Source organism: Pleurodeles waltl, chromosome 1_2 (genome assembly GCF_031143425.1).
Source record: "Pleurodeles waltl isolate 20211129_DDA chromosome 1_2, aPleWal1.hap1.20221129, whole genome shotgun sequence".
In the NCBI taxonomy this organism is placed as follows: domain Eukaryota; kingdom Metazoa; phylum Chordata; class Amphibia; order Caudata; family Salamandridae; genus Pleurodeles; species Pleurodeles waltl.
The window spans coordinates 505,228,188-505,243,804 of NC_090437.1; positions in this window are offsets into that span (position 1 = coordinate 505,228,188).

Here is a 15,617-nt window from a genome sequence, read left to right on the forward strand (position 1 = left end):
TGCTACTGCACACAGACAACCCGGTAAGGCTGCTGCAACTGGGTCCAAAGTAGCTGAAAAAGATGCTACTGGTCTGTTTACACCTTCATGGGCCTGTGTCAAGACAGACAAAGAGCATGCATCACGTTCATGAGAAAACAGAACAAAAAACTTTGTGTAATCAGGCATTCCCAAAGCTGGAGCCCTACACATGTTCCCTCTTAACTCAGTGAACGCTCTCATTTCATTCTCTCCCAAAACTATGGCATCCTGATTCTCCTTGACCATCAGCCTCTGCAATGGCTTGGAAATGACTGAGAAATTTGAGATCCACTGGCGGCAGTAACCCACCATTCCTAGAAACATCCTGACATCTCTCCGTGTCGTTGGGGGATTCATCTGTAACACTGCAGTTATTCTTTCTCTGGATAATTTCCTCGACCCTTTCTCTATCTGATGACCCAGATACTTCACCTCTTTCTGACAATATTGCAATTTCTTCGGGGACACCTTGTGCCCATTCTTTCCCAGGTGATTCAGTAAGGCAATCGAATCGTACTTACACTCATCTTGTTTTGGATGCGATCAACAAATCATCAATGTACTGCACTAGAGTCGATTGGAAAGGCAGTTTCAATGACTCCAAATCCTTCTTCAGTATCTGATTGAATATGGAAGGTGATTCCGAAAACCCTTGAGGAATTCAACACCAACTGTAGACTTTGTCCAAGAATTTAAAACTGAAGAGAAATTGGTTGTCCTCATGAAGAGGCACAGAAAAGAACGCTTGGGACAGATCAATTACTGTGAACCATTCTGCATCTCATGGAATCTGAAACATAATCACAGCTGGATTTGGCACCACTGGGCAACATTTCACCACTATGTCATTTATCTTCCTCAAATCTTGAACAATCCGAACCTTCCCACAAGGCTTTCTCAGCCCCATTATAGGTGAATTACACAGACCACTCAACACCTCTTTCAGGACTCCCTGTTTCACAAAATCTGCAATGATTTGCGCAACCTTTTTAAGGACATCTTGCGCCATATGATACTGCGGTATCTGGGGGAACGCAGCGTTAGGCTTCACATTGACTTTGACTGGCTCTACTCCTTTTATCAACCCTACTTCTTTCCCTGTCGAGTCCCACCCTGTAAGTCTGCCAGGAGATCAGTCACAGTGAACATCGGAAAAAAGTTAATCAGAGGATGTTCCTCATCTTACACAATAAGTCCCTTCCCAGTAAAGATACAGGACTTGAATGGCAAACCACAAATCTGTGCAATCCTTAAAAGTGCCAAGCTCAACCTGAACCGGATCTGTGATTGGGTTAGTCAGGAGTTGGTTTGCTACTCCCACTGCCTTAACTGTCTGTCCCGAAAGGGGTACTTTCGGAACCTCTGCGCTTCTGACTGTGGAGCGTGTAGCTCCTGAGTCAACCTAGAATGAAACCTTGTGACCCATTACCTTCCCCTGAACATAGGGTCCTCTCTGATCTACATCTAAGGATGCTACAAGCCTACACTCTTCACCATCTGAACTCTCATCCGACCATTCATCGTTTATTCCATTCTCACCACGCAATGGGTACTGTTGCACTGTGTGATTCTGACTCACTCTTTGACCTGTGACCTGTTGAGGAAGCATCACCAGTTGCTGTTCCATTGGGGCTAGAGGCACTTGCATTTGCTGTCTAGGTACCATGGGGACCTGCTGTTGTGCTTGTTGTAACTGGATTGGCTGTATACGTGGCATATGTACCTGCTGCATAGATTGAAAACCCTGCATTTGATTCACATTATTCTGAAAATTTGGATTTGGACCTCTCAATCTTGGCCCGCTCAAGTTTTGGAATGAACTGACATCATTGCTTTGTTGAATAGCACCATCCTGCACCATCATTGGGCACTCCCACTTCCAGTGTCCAACGACCCCGCAAACATGACAAAGTAACATCTTCTTCATTCCCTGTGCATCGTTTTGAACTACTACAGTGTTCAAGTCTGGACTACGGTCCACAAAACCTCCTCGACCCCTACCTATCACTTGCGCCTAACACATCCAGTTTCCCTGCGGCTGCTGCTCCATCTGCTGTAGAAAACCTCCCTGCATCCCTGTCTGCGCTGCTTTGATTTGCATCACCATCGCTTTCTCCTTCAACTTTCTCTGCTTCAACTCAATCTCGTCACTGCAGTACTTCACATAGTGCAACATCTTGTCAATCGGAGTTGCCTGCCAGCAAATCAAATGATTCTTAATCATCTGGCAAATCTCAGATCTCAGCCCTTCCACGAATCTGAACACAAGATGATTCATCTCCTTCGCCTCAATAACCTCTGTACCACTGTATTGCTTAAACGCCTTCAACACCCTCTCATAATAGGCATGTATCGACTCCTTGACTTCCTGAGCCATTCGATCAATCCTTTGCCAATCAATATTCTTCGGCGAAACTCTCATTTTCAGAAACTCAATCACCCTATAATAATACTTCATCACATCAGGAGACGGCGCCCCTGTGTTTCTGTCCCTTGCCGGTTCCTCAGTCGGCCAATCTACGCTCCTTTTGCACTCAATCCACAAATCAGCTGGAACTATGATCTCAAAGAGAGTATTCAGGTCTTCCCAAAGACACTTCGCAAGTTTCACAAGCCTATCCGTCTGCTGATACCACTCTATTGGTTTCTCCCTCAGCCTGGGGAAATCATTTGTAAATGACAGAATATCCCCTCTAGTCCAAGGTACATGGACGAGAACCCCTCCGGCAGTCTCTCTCACTGGTAACATCTTTACCGTGCCTGTATCCGGTAATGTTTTAGCTTACTGCTCTATGCAATCACTCTTCCTCTTGTCTCTTTTCTTCGCCCATCTGCCTTCCCATTTTTCTAAGGCTCCCCAAACTTGTGCACTCTGCAGTATCTCCTTGAGGTGCGCCTTCATTCCAGTAGACCTCATGTGTTCAAAATCCTGTGGCTCTAAATCTAACCTGCAACTCCTCTTCAGATGTTTGGTATTTTCTAAATCTACGTCATATTTGTCTGCCAAATTTGCCAACCTCTGGTGCACCCTGCTCACTTCTCTAGTTATCTTTAGACACAAGTACCTCAATTCTGTTTCAGTGTATGACTCTACCTTGTTCACACCCATGCTTCTTTCAACGAGTTCATTGGCTTCCATACCCAACTTCACAAGGTTCAGGTACTCCTCTCCTTCCGCTCTCCCTGCTGCCACAGGTGCAGTCTGTGGAATGTTAAGCTTGTCTAACCAATTAGTCAGCTGTTGTGCTGTTAGACCTTGCAATGAGATATTCCCAGCCTGCACTAAAGGTGTCTGTGGTGCATTCGACTCGAGATCTGCGGTGTCAGCAGTCTCAAACCTGTCTGTCTCATGGCCTCTGGAGGAGCCCCAATCGGACTGAAATCTAACAGGGACCTAGATCCTTCAAATGTCGGTTCCACTGGAGTTGTTCCTTGGGAACTTACTACGAACCCTCCTCTTGTCATATTTTGTGTCATTACCCCTTGATCGCATACACTGGGCTTCACCTGTGCATACAATGACACTGGTGGACCAACTGTAATAGGCAAAGATGTGGCATCTCGTGTCTGTCTGTTTCCCAAAACCTGTGGAAGACTAGCTCCCATATTCTGGCTCATCACTGGTGTCATGTCTGACTGCGGTCCTGTGACCGAAGTATATCTCAGAATCATTTGCGGCTGTACCTGGGGCAGTAAAGGTGGAGTTGGCTAAGCCTGTATCAACTTTGGTCTTCCATATACTGGCTCTGTCGGCACCATCAGATTAGTGGTAGTCTCTAAAATGGGTACATCAGGGTAAAGCCTCTGAACCTGTGACGATTGCAACTGAGGTTGCATAACCTGGGTGGTGGACACGCCAAAACTACTCTGCACCAGGACTTGTGTCGAGACAGGACTAACCTGTGCCGGATTTATTGTCACCTTCTCTTGTGTCAAACCTGCAGGACATGCACTGGTACTTGGTCTATTTTCGTCTATCACATATGGCGGTGGTCGATCATTAAGTAACTGATTAAGGAATTCATCATCATCTGTGTCATCTACCTCTGACCAGGGCTTCCTAACCTCTTTGTCTTGGGAAGGACTTTTGTCAGTCTTACAAGTAGCTTTCCTCCCTTTGTCTTCGCCCTCTTGAGCTATCGCTGGAAACAGCCTAACTCCATCTATTGTTTCTCTCCTCCAAACTCTCTGTGCACTATCCCACCTAGCCTCCGCTAGTGTCTTTTCTGCTTTCCTCATTCTCCTCTCAAACTTCTGTTGCTGTTGCCGTATTGCCATTAGTTCCCAAATTGCTAACGCCTCAAACTGTGCTGGTCTCGGAGGCGGCTTCAGATCATCTAGCACCCTCCGCAAATTTTCTAAAACCCTCAAATTGAACGTTCCATTTTCAGGAAACGCTAAGCACCCCTCTCTCTCCATGGCTTTGCACCATTGCTTTAGCCAAAGAAATGGCACAACACCCTTTTCTTCCATTACAATGTAAGCCGGTGTACCCTCTAGCAGTGTAACCTCTCCTACACTTGCGGTAATATGTGCGTCTCCCCTCAAAGCACTCTTTAAATCCTTGTAAAATTTAATCTTTACGTCTTTTATTTTGGCCACAATCAAATCAGGAAGTGACTTTAATTCCCAGAACTCTCTTCACCTACCTTCTCAATCAATTGCCTCTCATGGACGGCTGCAAATCCGTTCGCGACCCCTCTCACTAACCAACCTATCCCAGCGCAGCTCCAATGACATCACACTCACACACTCTGTGGCTGACAAAGTCTTGCGGCTTGTCTTCCCACTCTTGATTCACACAAACGAATGCAATATATTGAAAGCAGCAACCAAATAAACTCAAATTTGCGGTTTACTACAGGAAAGGGTAACACAATTGCTTCAGAACTTTACTGGGGTTTAGCTTAGCCTCGGCCACTACTCTCTCCTTCTCAGATCCCGCACTCGCAAGCAAAATGTGACCCGCAAATTCTACTCTCGACTTGTCAATGGATTATTCTTCTAGTGCACTTTAGAACTCACCAAATCTCCATCAAAGTTTTCATTCACTCACTTTGACTCATACTCGACTCGTCGACTTCACTATCGACCTATTAAACCACACAAATTACGACATAAACCAAGTGTCCCATACACTTATCAATATACTCCGGAGTCTTAGACCACGCAGGGTCCGTACACCATCAACAACCATGTGAATTTTTTTTAGCACAAAGTGCCACACTCACATGAAGTTCGCAGACTTCCCTACTCTCATACTTCGGAGTACGCCCACTCCTACTAAAACATCATCATCTGGCCTAAACTCCTCACAAACATCACAATTTACCTGCGATATGCGTAAGCTGTGCAAGCGCAAAACCCTACTTCATTCACACTGTCACTAGAACGCCGAGAACATACTCAAACTCCCTTCAGCAAGCTCAGAGATTCAGGGAAAGTCATTTGGGACTTAGGGACACATCATCCCTCCAATTTGCATCATTGAAAAAATACAAATCCGCGAAACCCAATTTATTCGGTACACCGCGCCTACCACCAAACCCCAAGGACCTCAAAGGACCAACACCATCAATCTCTACAAAAATTGTTAATTATCACACCATCAACTTTATCAAACCATGAGCTTTCGTACTGGGGCCCCAAAGGGCCAAACCATCATCTGCTACCAAAAACTGTTAGCTCATCAGAGCCTTGATAAGTAAACTTACAAGGAGACGCGTTTAGGTCGACAAACCTTTGGACCACGTTTGGGAACTTCCCAGTACGAAATATTTTCTTGGCATCACCAATCAATAGATCAATAAATAATCATTAATAATAATCACTAGTTGATAAACATTTACTAATAATAAATTATCAAACCCACCATGACTTCTCAGTCACGAATAACTACACCAGTTTAGTCAAAGTTAAGATATTTATTTCCCTATTGGTTACAATCTAATATCATGTCTGTTAATCTCATTAACAATAAACCACGCCAAAACAATCCAATCAGTAATCAAAGCACGACTTAATCAATGCATCAGCTATATTTACTCAGCATTTAGGCACATCATTTTTATGAATCAACTTAGAAGAGTCTCATTAATACATGAATCAACAAAGCAAGAACTCAGTCATTTGTCTATTTGCAAAAGATATTAGTGAACACCTTAACTAACGTCAAATTAGCATTAGCATGTTGGGCTTCATGCAAAACATTTTAGTGAACACGAATTTAGAAAACATCTAAACTAAGGCCTCTATCAAAATTAGCAGTTGGTACCTAGAAAGAAAAGGCAAACAGACAATTACAATTTGCATCAGATAGTTACCAATCCAACAGATCAGCAAATAGCGTCAGTCTTCGACCTCAGGACAGCAGACGATTCACCATCAGCAGATATAGGATGGGGCAAAGTCTCAAGATAGCATAGCTACGGAACGGATTACTTCCCTCTGATGGAGGCAAAGTTAGCATCAGACAATAATGGGGTAGAGGATGGTTTTAAAGTACTCAGAACAAACTCAGGAAAATGCTAGGGCAATAGGAATGACAAATGGAGATGGCGAAATGGAGTTAATTGGAGTGAAGTGAGCTGGTTTCTTCTTGGGTCATGCCGTTAAATCAAAACTGTCTAACTATTCCCTAATTCCTCATTTGATGAAGTTTGATGCATTATTATCTCTATCCAATAATTCGGTAAGCACCTCACTAAAACTTTCCACAATTTACAGTTCCCTTGTCACGGATTGGTCCATGTTATTGACGTCTTCAACGGTTGGAATGTCAGGTAGAGAATGTTACACTTTGTGCTCCAGTCAGTGTCTTCATTGTCTTCTCCTATTACGGTTAACCTTGCACCTGTTACAAATTACACTGTTGCATCCAGCAAGAACGTCGCCTTGAGCAAGCCGGTTCTCATGAGAAAGAATTTACTAAGGCTACACACACATAACTCCTGGAAAAATACAGCTTTGTGTCCTTCAGGAAAACAGCACATTACACGTTAGAAAATGCATTTCCATATGAGGCCAGGCAGCTAGACCCAAACCCTCGCTAAGCTAAATCCTTCTGGTTTAATAAAGCAAAACTCTTAACACATAACTCTAATTATGATATACTAATACAAATTCAAACATTATTGCAAAATAATTCAGAATTAATAAGCCTTTTCATTAGTCTTCGTATACATTGGTAGCCACTCTCAGTCGGCATATTTCAACGTGTGCATTATTTTCTATGTTAACACATTTTCTATGCAGCTTCATCACACAATATATTGCAAGCTTTTTGTATTAATATTGCTTTTAAAAGACACACTCCAACAGGTGGGAGGGCTGCAGTGGTGTCGGGCCTGCGAGGGTCATCGCAATCCAGCGAGGACCACGGAGTTGGTTGCAAGGCGGCATCATGGGATTCAGCAGCGGAGTAGTCTGGAGTCTTCCGAAGTCGGTTTTCTTGGATTTTCACCAGCTTCTCCTTTCAACGGTCCAGGGACCTGGATAGGGCACCACTTGTCAGGGCATGACTCTCAGCAGAGAGTCCAGGTGCTGGTAGGGGAAGTCTTTGATGGCCCTGAGACTTCAGAACAGTGGGCAAGCTCAGTCCAAGCCGTTGGAGATTCTTCTCAAGCAGGAATGCACAACAAAGTCCAGTCTTTGTCCCCTTTCACAAGCAGAAACAGCAACTGAAGGATAGCCCAACAAAGCACAGTCACAGGCAGGGGCAGCACTTCTCCTCAGCTCTTCAGCTCTTCTCCTTGGCAGAGGTTCCTCTTGATTCCAGAAGTGATCTAATTTTCAGGGGTTTTGGGTCTTCTTCTTATACCCCTTTCTGCCTTTGAAGTAGGCCTACTTCAAAGGAATATCTCTCTTGTTTGTGAGATCCTGCCTTGCCCAGGCCATGCCACAGACACAAACCAGGGGGTTGGATACTGCATTGTGTGAGGGCAGGCATGAGTAACCACTCCTCCCCTCTCTCCCAGCACAGATGGCTCATCAGGATATACAGGCTACACTCCAGCTCCCCTTGTGTCATTGTCTAGAGAGAGGTGCAAACTGACCCAGAGAGGGAATCCACAAACAGGCAAAGGCACAGAATGGTTTAAGCAAGAAAATGCCTACTTTCTGAAAGTGGCATTTTCAAACACACAATCTAAAAACAAACTTTACTAAAAGATGTATTTTTAAATTGTGAGTTCAGAGACCCTAAACTCCAAATGTCAATCTGTTCCCAAAGGGAACCTGCACTCTTATAATATTTAAAGTCAGCCCCATGTTAACCTTTGAGAGAGATAGGCATTGCAAAAGTGAAAAACGAATTTGGCAGTATTTCAGTGTCATAACCTGTAAAACACATAAGTGCATGTCCCACCGTTGGCATACACTGCACCTTGCCCATGGGGTTACCTAGGGCCTATCTTAGGGGTGCCTTCAATGTCTAAAAAGGAGACGGTTTAGGCCTGGCAAGTGGGTACGCACAGACACTGCAGTGGCACTAATGTGGGTGGCACAACCAGTACTGCAGGCCCACTAGAAGTATTTGATTTACAGGCCCTGGGTACCTCTAGTGCACTGTACTAGGGACTTACTAGTAAATCAAATATGCCAATCATGGAAACTCAATTACACATACATTTTACATAGGAGCACTTGCACTTTAGCACTGGGTACCATAGTAACAAAATAGTAAAAACTGAGTCCAGCACCCATCAACAACCTGGGAAACAGAGGCAAAAAGTTAGGGGAAACCATGCCAAGGATGCCAAGTCTAACACTGACACATTGGGCCCAAAGCATTAGTTTGTAAAGCCTTGAGTCACATTTTACTTGTGCCAGGTATAATGTATGAAGGCTAGGCATTCCTACATAAAAGCCATGCATAACTGACGCAGTGAAATTTACAACTTTAAACTGCATCACTCTACAACTTCACTGTGTCAAAATGTTAATGCCTTCTAAGAGCAGGTGTAAAATTGACACAAGGCTTTTTACAATGGGACTCTCCTCTGTTTCTGATGCATTGCTGAAGTTGTGTCCCTTTCGCGATGCAACTCCAGCAATGAGTCATTTTAGCACCAAAGCATGAGTCAGAATTTCTGATGCATCGGTGAAAAGCTGTGCCATGGAACTCTGTATTGTAAATACAGCGCATCTATGGCATCGTTAGGGGATTTGCGGCAGGAGCAAGAAAGCTCACCTATGCCAATGTGTTCGTTTCTTGTAAATGAGGTCCATACAGTGAGCACTTGACATGGAAATGTAAGACAGGTCTTTGCCGCGTATGTGCTGGCTGGTATCTTAAGTGAAAGAAGAGTCAAAGCAGCAGTATTTTACCACCTTAGACTGTGATAAATACTAAATAGTTGTTTCTCATGTAGACTTTAAAGTAATGTGCTTGATTTGGCTGAAAATGTATGAACATTTGTTCATAAAACTAAACAACAGAATATAATACAGTACATACACAAAGCAACATAACACCACAAAATATTACAGTCACAATAAAACAAAACTTTCAAACTTGAACACAGTAGAACAGCCACAGTAAAACACAACAGCTTTGCATTGCAATGTAGCAGCACAAGAGCACAATAACAAAAAAACAGCACCACACATCACCCCCACAACAAAATGCCAAGCAGCAAATATGAATATGTATTGTTTTCACACATTATCACCTCTAGAAAACGGATTTAATGTATACTGGTAAAAAGTGTTTTCAGTAAACACTGCATTACCTATGTCCTAAGGCATGATATGTCGCCAGTAGCAACTGTTTTGTGATTTGAACTTTCATTTACCCAAACAAATTAGTTATCACAGCATCTCTACTGTAGAAATTGAGTGCATATTAATAGTTGGGGATCAGGGGTTTGCAGGTGGATAGATATCACCAACAAACTGCGCCAAGGTTGCATTCTTGCACCTTCTTTATTTTCTGTTACCTAACTCATCTAAAACGGACCCACATTGATTGGTGAACTTCAGTAACATTTGTTTTAACATAATATGTCAATATTTACCTTTATCCCATATGTCTACAGAGGAAATTAAGTAATGTGTTTTGCTGATTAGTAAGACCTTCAAAGAAATGTCATAACATATAAAATAATTGTCTTATTGACACATTAAACAATGTTAATTGTAAATCATTTGTGGGAAACACTTAGAGAGCGTTTCTCAATGCATATATTTTAGAATGTGTATGTCCAAAATGAGAATGTAAAAAGGAACAAGCAACAATTTACTTGCAAGATTTCTCATGTGGTTAGTTCGTGTTTAAAAAAAAAAATATTTAGGGCCCTGGTATCATAAATGAGGAAAATCGATTAGCTTTATCTCCAAATCTGGACTGTATTTTGTGTGAGTTGCCTTGTTCAAGTAATGTTAGAAGGTTTGCTTTATTTTGGCCCAACAGGTTTCGCAGAAGACAACAAATAAATAGAAATGTGTCAAATAATAACAACTGCAGTATGAGATATGACAAGGAATATGGGAAAATGGAAAGAAAGTATCCGGAAGATGGGAAAAAAGAAACTAAGGATGGAAAAGCAGATGCAAGCTAAAAGTCAAGGGCGGCTGCATTTAACATCATCCAGAAGAGAAATGCGCACAGCCCAAGGTTCTCCTTATTGGAGCTTGGAATGATCATTAGAAAATGTATTGATTTGAACTATGAAAAACAATATGTAAAGTTATGTATGCTTCCAAGACCAGATAAGCCTCAAGTCTCCTGCAGATGACTGTCACGTTTTTTCACCATTTTCTATTATCTTGTCTTTGTCATTGTCCTGTAATTAGAACAACTAAAAAGGAAAGTTTGCGGCCCGGGTGTCATGAAAAGATTTTGAGTGAAAGTTGAAACTACCTGTATTTTGATACTTTTATGCTCTATGGGACCCTTTTAGCCCACGACAATTTAATATCTGTGAAATATGGGAGTTTAAAGGTGCCCTCTTCACATTCTGCAGAGGAACCGCATCATTTTGCCTTATGCCAGTAGATGATGCTGATGAAGATGAAGATCGGGGGTAAGATGTCAGGGCTAAAGATTCGATGCATTGGCATGAGAGGAAAGAGTCAAGCTGAGTAAACAAATCGCCCAGACGGTCACACTACCTCTCACAAACTCATATGAATACTAACTTGCATTGCCTTTGGTGGGAGATAGCCTCCATACCATCAAACTCTCATGACTTTATATATTTGTTTCTATCGATTAATCCTACTTTTTACATGCCCCCTTTTTGCTTTAATGTTTCAAGGCGTGGGAAGACAGAGAGCAGAAAGAATTGAAGCAGAGGCAAGGCCCTCTATCACTTTTTCCCTCTTGCCTACATTCCTGTTGCTTGAAGACGTGACATGAGTGCAACTTGGCCTGGAGCATCACAAAAGCTTTCTATTGCAACATTGAAGGAGACAGAATATGTCTTTCTTTTTGTATCTGTTAGACTTTTCATCCTTGGTGTGGTCTCCCTTAACTTTTTTCCTCTATTTTGCACGTTGTTGATGTGTGCTGGATTTCTGATTTTGCTGTTTTTTTTACTCTGGGCACTTTACCACTGCTAGCCAGTGCTAAAGTGCAAGTGCTCCTTTACAAAATGTGTATGTAATTGGCTTATCAATGATTGGCATATTTGATTTATTAGTAAGTCCCTAGTACAGTGCACTAGAGGTGCCCAGGGCCTGTAAATCAAAAGCTACTAGTGGGCCTGCAGCACTGGTTGTGCCACCCACATAAGTAGCTCTGTAATTATGTCTCAGACCTGCTACTGCAGTGTCTGTGTGTGCAGTTTTAAACTGTAAATTCGACTTGGCAAGTGTACCCACTTGCCTGGCCTAAACCTTACCTTTTCTTACGTTAGACACATCTAAGGTAGGCAATAGGTAGCCCCAAGGGCAGGGTGCAGTGTATGGTTAAGGTAGGACATATAGTAATGTGTTTTATATGTCCTGACAGTGAACTATTAGTAAATTCGTTTTTCACTGTTGCAAGGCCTGTCCCTCTCATAGGTTAACATGAGGGCTACCTTTAAATCTGATTAAAGTGTAGATTCCCTTTGGGAGCGGATAGACATGTGGAGTTTGGGGTCTCTGAGCTCACAATTTAAAAATGCATCTTTTAGTAAAGTTGATTTTAAGATTGTGTGTTTGAAAATGCCACTTTTAGAATGTGAGCATTTTCTTGCTTAAACCATTTTGTGACTCTGCCTGTTTGTGGATTCCCTGTCTTGGTCAGTTTGACAGTTGAGCTGGTTGCACCTCTCACTACTAGACAGTGACATAAAGGAAGCTGGGGTGTAGTCTGCATTTCCTGATGAGCCATCTGTGCTAGGAGGGAGGGGGGGAGTGGTCACTCACACGTGAAAGGGCTGTGCCTGCCCTCACACAATGCAGTCTCCAACCCCCTGGTGAGTGTCTGGGGCCTGGCCTGGGCAAGGCAGGATTTCACAATCAAGAGAGACTTTGCTTTGAAGTAGGCCTACTTCAAAGGAGAAATTGGGTATAAGAAGGGCACCCAAAACCACAGACTTTAGAACACTTCTGGAAACCAAGAGGAACCTCTGCCTGGAGACGAGCTGAAGAGCTGAGGAAGAAGAGCTGCCCTGCCTGTGACTGTGCTTTTTGGAGCTATCCTGCAGTTGCTGCTTCTGCCAGAGTAAGGGGGCAAAGACTGGACTTTGTGTGCCTTCCATCTTGTGAAGAACTCCAAGGGCTTGATTTAGAGCTTGCCTCCTGTTCTTTGAAGTCTCAGGGATCGCAAAGGCTTCTCTGTGCCAGCACATGGAGTCGCGGAGAGACTCCTACTCTGCCAAGTGGTGCCCATCCAGTTCCTGGGAGCCTGAAAGGAGAAGCTGGCAGCCTACGAGGAAGAAATCCATGCACAGAACGCCATGTGGGGAAAAGATTGATGCAACTCGTATCTGCGGCTGAAAAATCAACGCACCACCAGCTTCATGTATGAAAATCGACAATCGCCTGCAATGCGACTGAAGAATCGATGCAGGGAACTGGAGAAACGACGCGCAGCATTTCTGACAGATGCTGGTGAGATCGCAACCCGCACTGTTTTGTTTTCGGATCATTGTGCATCTGGATTTCCGATGCAAACACCACTCCGTGTGTAAAAACAACGCAAGTCCTGCCCTGACCTGAGAGTGCTGACCAGATCGACGCATCGCTCTCCTGTGGTGAGAAGAAACGACGTGCCCGACCCGACCAAAGGAGAAACGACGCAAGGTCTCGCTCGTGACTGAAATCGACGCATCGTAAGCCCTTTTTGACACACACTTGCCTGTGCGGGGTTATTTTTGATGCATCCAAGGTACATTTTCATGCTAACCGTATTAGTGTGTGTTAAAACTACACAAAGGCTCTTTTTGCTTTTTAATTGATAACTTGACTTGTGTTTTGTGGATTTTTGTTGTTTTGACCTTGTCTTGCTTAGATAAAATGTCTCTATTTTTCTAAACCTGTGTTGTGTCATTTTGCAGTGTTTTCATTAAGTTACTGTGTGTGTTGGTACAAATACTTTTCACCTAGCAATCTGAAGTTAAGCCTACTGTTCGTTCCAAGCTACCAAGGAGGTAAGCAGGGGTTAGCAGAGGGTGATTCTCTTTTACCCTGACTAGAGTGAGGGTCCTTGCTTGGACAGGGGGTAATCTGACTGCCAACCAAAGACCCCATTTCTAACAGTATCCCATTTGGTAGCAGTGCCTACAGAATTCGCTAGTCCACGGCATTTCCCAGAGGACAGACATGCGTATTTATAGCTGATGGGAGAAGCTTATCGAGACCCTAAAAATACCCTGAAGTAATGTGGTTTAAAGTAGACAAAATGCCATGTGGCATGACAGATAGTTTGTTACAACTGTTGAAAATGTAGGTAATATATAGAGCAAAGCTTACCAGCAGCAAACGTGCTCACAAGTTAAAATTACATCTTTTGGTAAAGTTTGTTTTTAGAATGTGTGTTTGAAAATGGCACTTTTAGAAAGTAAGCATTTTCTTGCTTAAACCATTCTGTGACACTGCCTGTTTGTGGATTCCCTGTCTGGGTCAGTTTGAGAGTTGAGCTGTTTGCACCTCTCTGTAGGCAGTGACACAAAAGAAGCTGGGGTGTAGCCTGCATATCCTGATGCGCCACATTTGCTTGGAGGGAGGGGAGGAGTCATCACTCACACCCGAAAGGGCTGTGCCTGCCCTCACACAATGCAGTTTCCAACCCCCTGGTGTGTGTCTGGGGCCTGGCCTGGCCAAGGCAGGATCTAACAAACAACAGAGACTTCTCTTGGAAGAAGACCTATTTCAAAGGCAGAAAGATGTATAAGAAGAGCACCCACAACCCATGAAAATTAGATCACTTCTGGAATCAAGAGGAACCTCTGCCAAGGAGAAGAGCTGAGGAGAAGTGCTGCCCCTGCCACTGACCGTGCTTTGTTGGACTATCCTGCACTTGCTGCTTCTGCCTGTGAAAGGGGACAAAGACTGGACTTTGTTGTGCATTCCTGCTTGAGAAGAATCTCCAAGGGCTTGAACTGAGCTTGCCTCCTGTTGTTGAAGTCTCAGGGCAATCAAAGACTCCCCAGCCACCACCTGGACTCTCTGCTGAGACTCCTGCCCTGCCAAGTGGTGCCCTATCCAGTTCCTGGGCCCTTGAAATGTGAAGTTGGCAGAAAAGAACTGAAAATCCACGCACAGGCCGCTGTATGGGAAAACGTTCGCCACACCTTCTGTGACGCAGCTGATAAACAACATGCTGTCGGCTTTGCAGCTGAAATCAACGCTCCACCTGCATTGTGGGTGCAAGATCCATGCAACGTGGCTGGAGAAACAACACGCAACACCTGCTAACAGCACGCAGCGTGGTTTTGTGTACCGTGTGACCGGATTTTCCACGCATTGTCCCTGAGCATCAAAGTCAACCCGACTCTGCGTGGATCCGAGGTGCCTAGTTAGGAAATCGATGCATTACTCTCTTGCGGGACAAAAACAATGCTTTGTGTAACAAAAGCATTCTCACTGCTTTAGAAGGATTATGGCCCTCATTATGACATTGGCGGTTAATCCCACTTACCGCCACACTGACGGCCATCAACTTACCGCGGCGGCGGCGGCAGACATCCGTTCACCATATTATGACACACCCACACCAATCCGACAGAATTAAGTCTCACACACAAATCCGCCAGACCAAAGGTCAGTGATAAACTGGCGGTATCAAAATCCACACCGCTACACCAACAGAACTACGCCCACGACAATATGACCCATGAATCACCATGGCGGACATTCAGCCGCGGTAAACCATTGGCAGTACATACCGCCTCGCTCACAATGGACAAGCACAGACAAAACAACTACATATTGGACAAATCAAACAACACACACCTGTCACCCATACACACACCACACTCACACACCCACACCACTATAAAACACACACACACATTACCCACAACCCTTTACGAATACAAATCATTGCCACAAGAGAGACACCAAGACCACTGACACAACTAGAGCCACACACTAATCACACCTAGACACCACTCATGCACTCCACATCACAAACCCCAACACATTACCCAACACACCCTCACCAA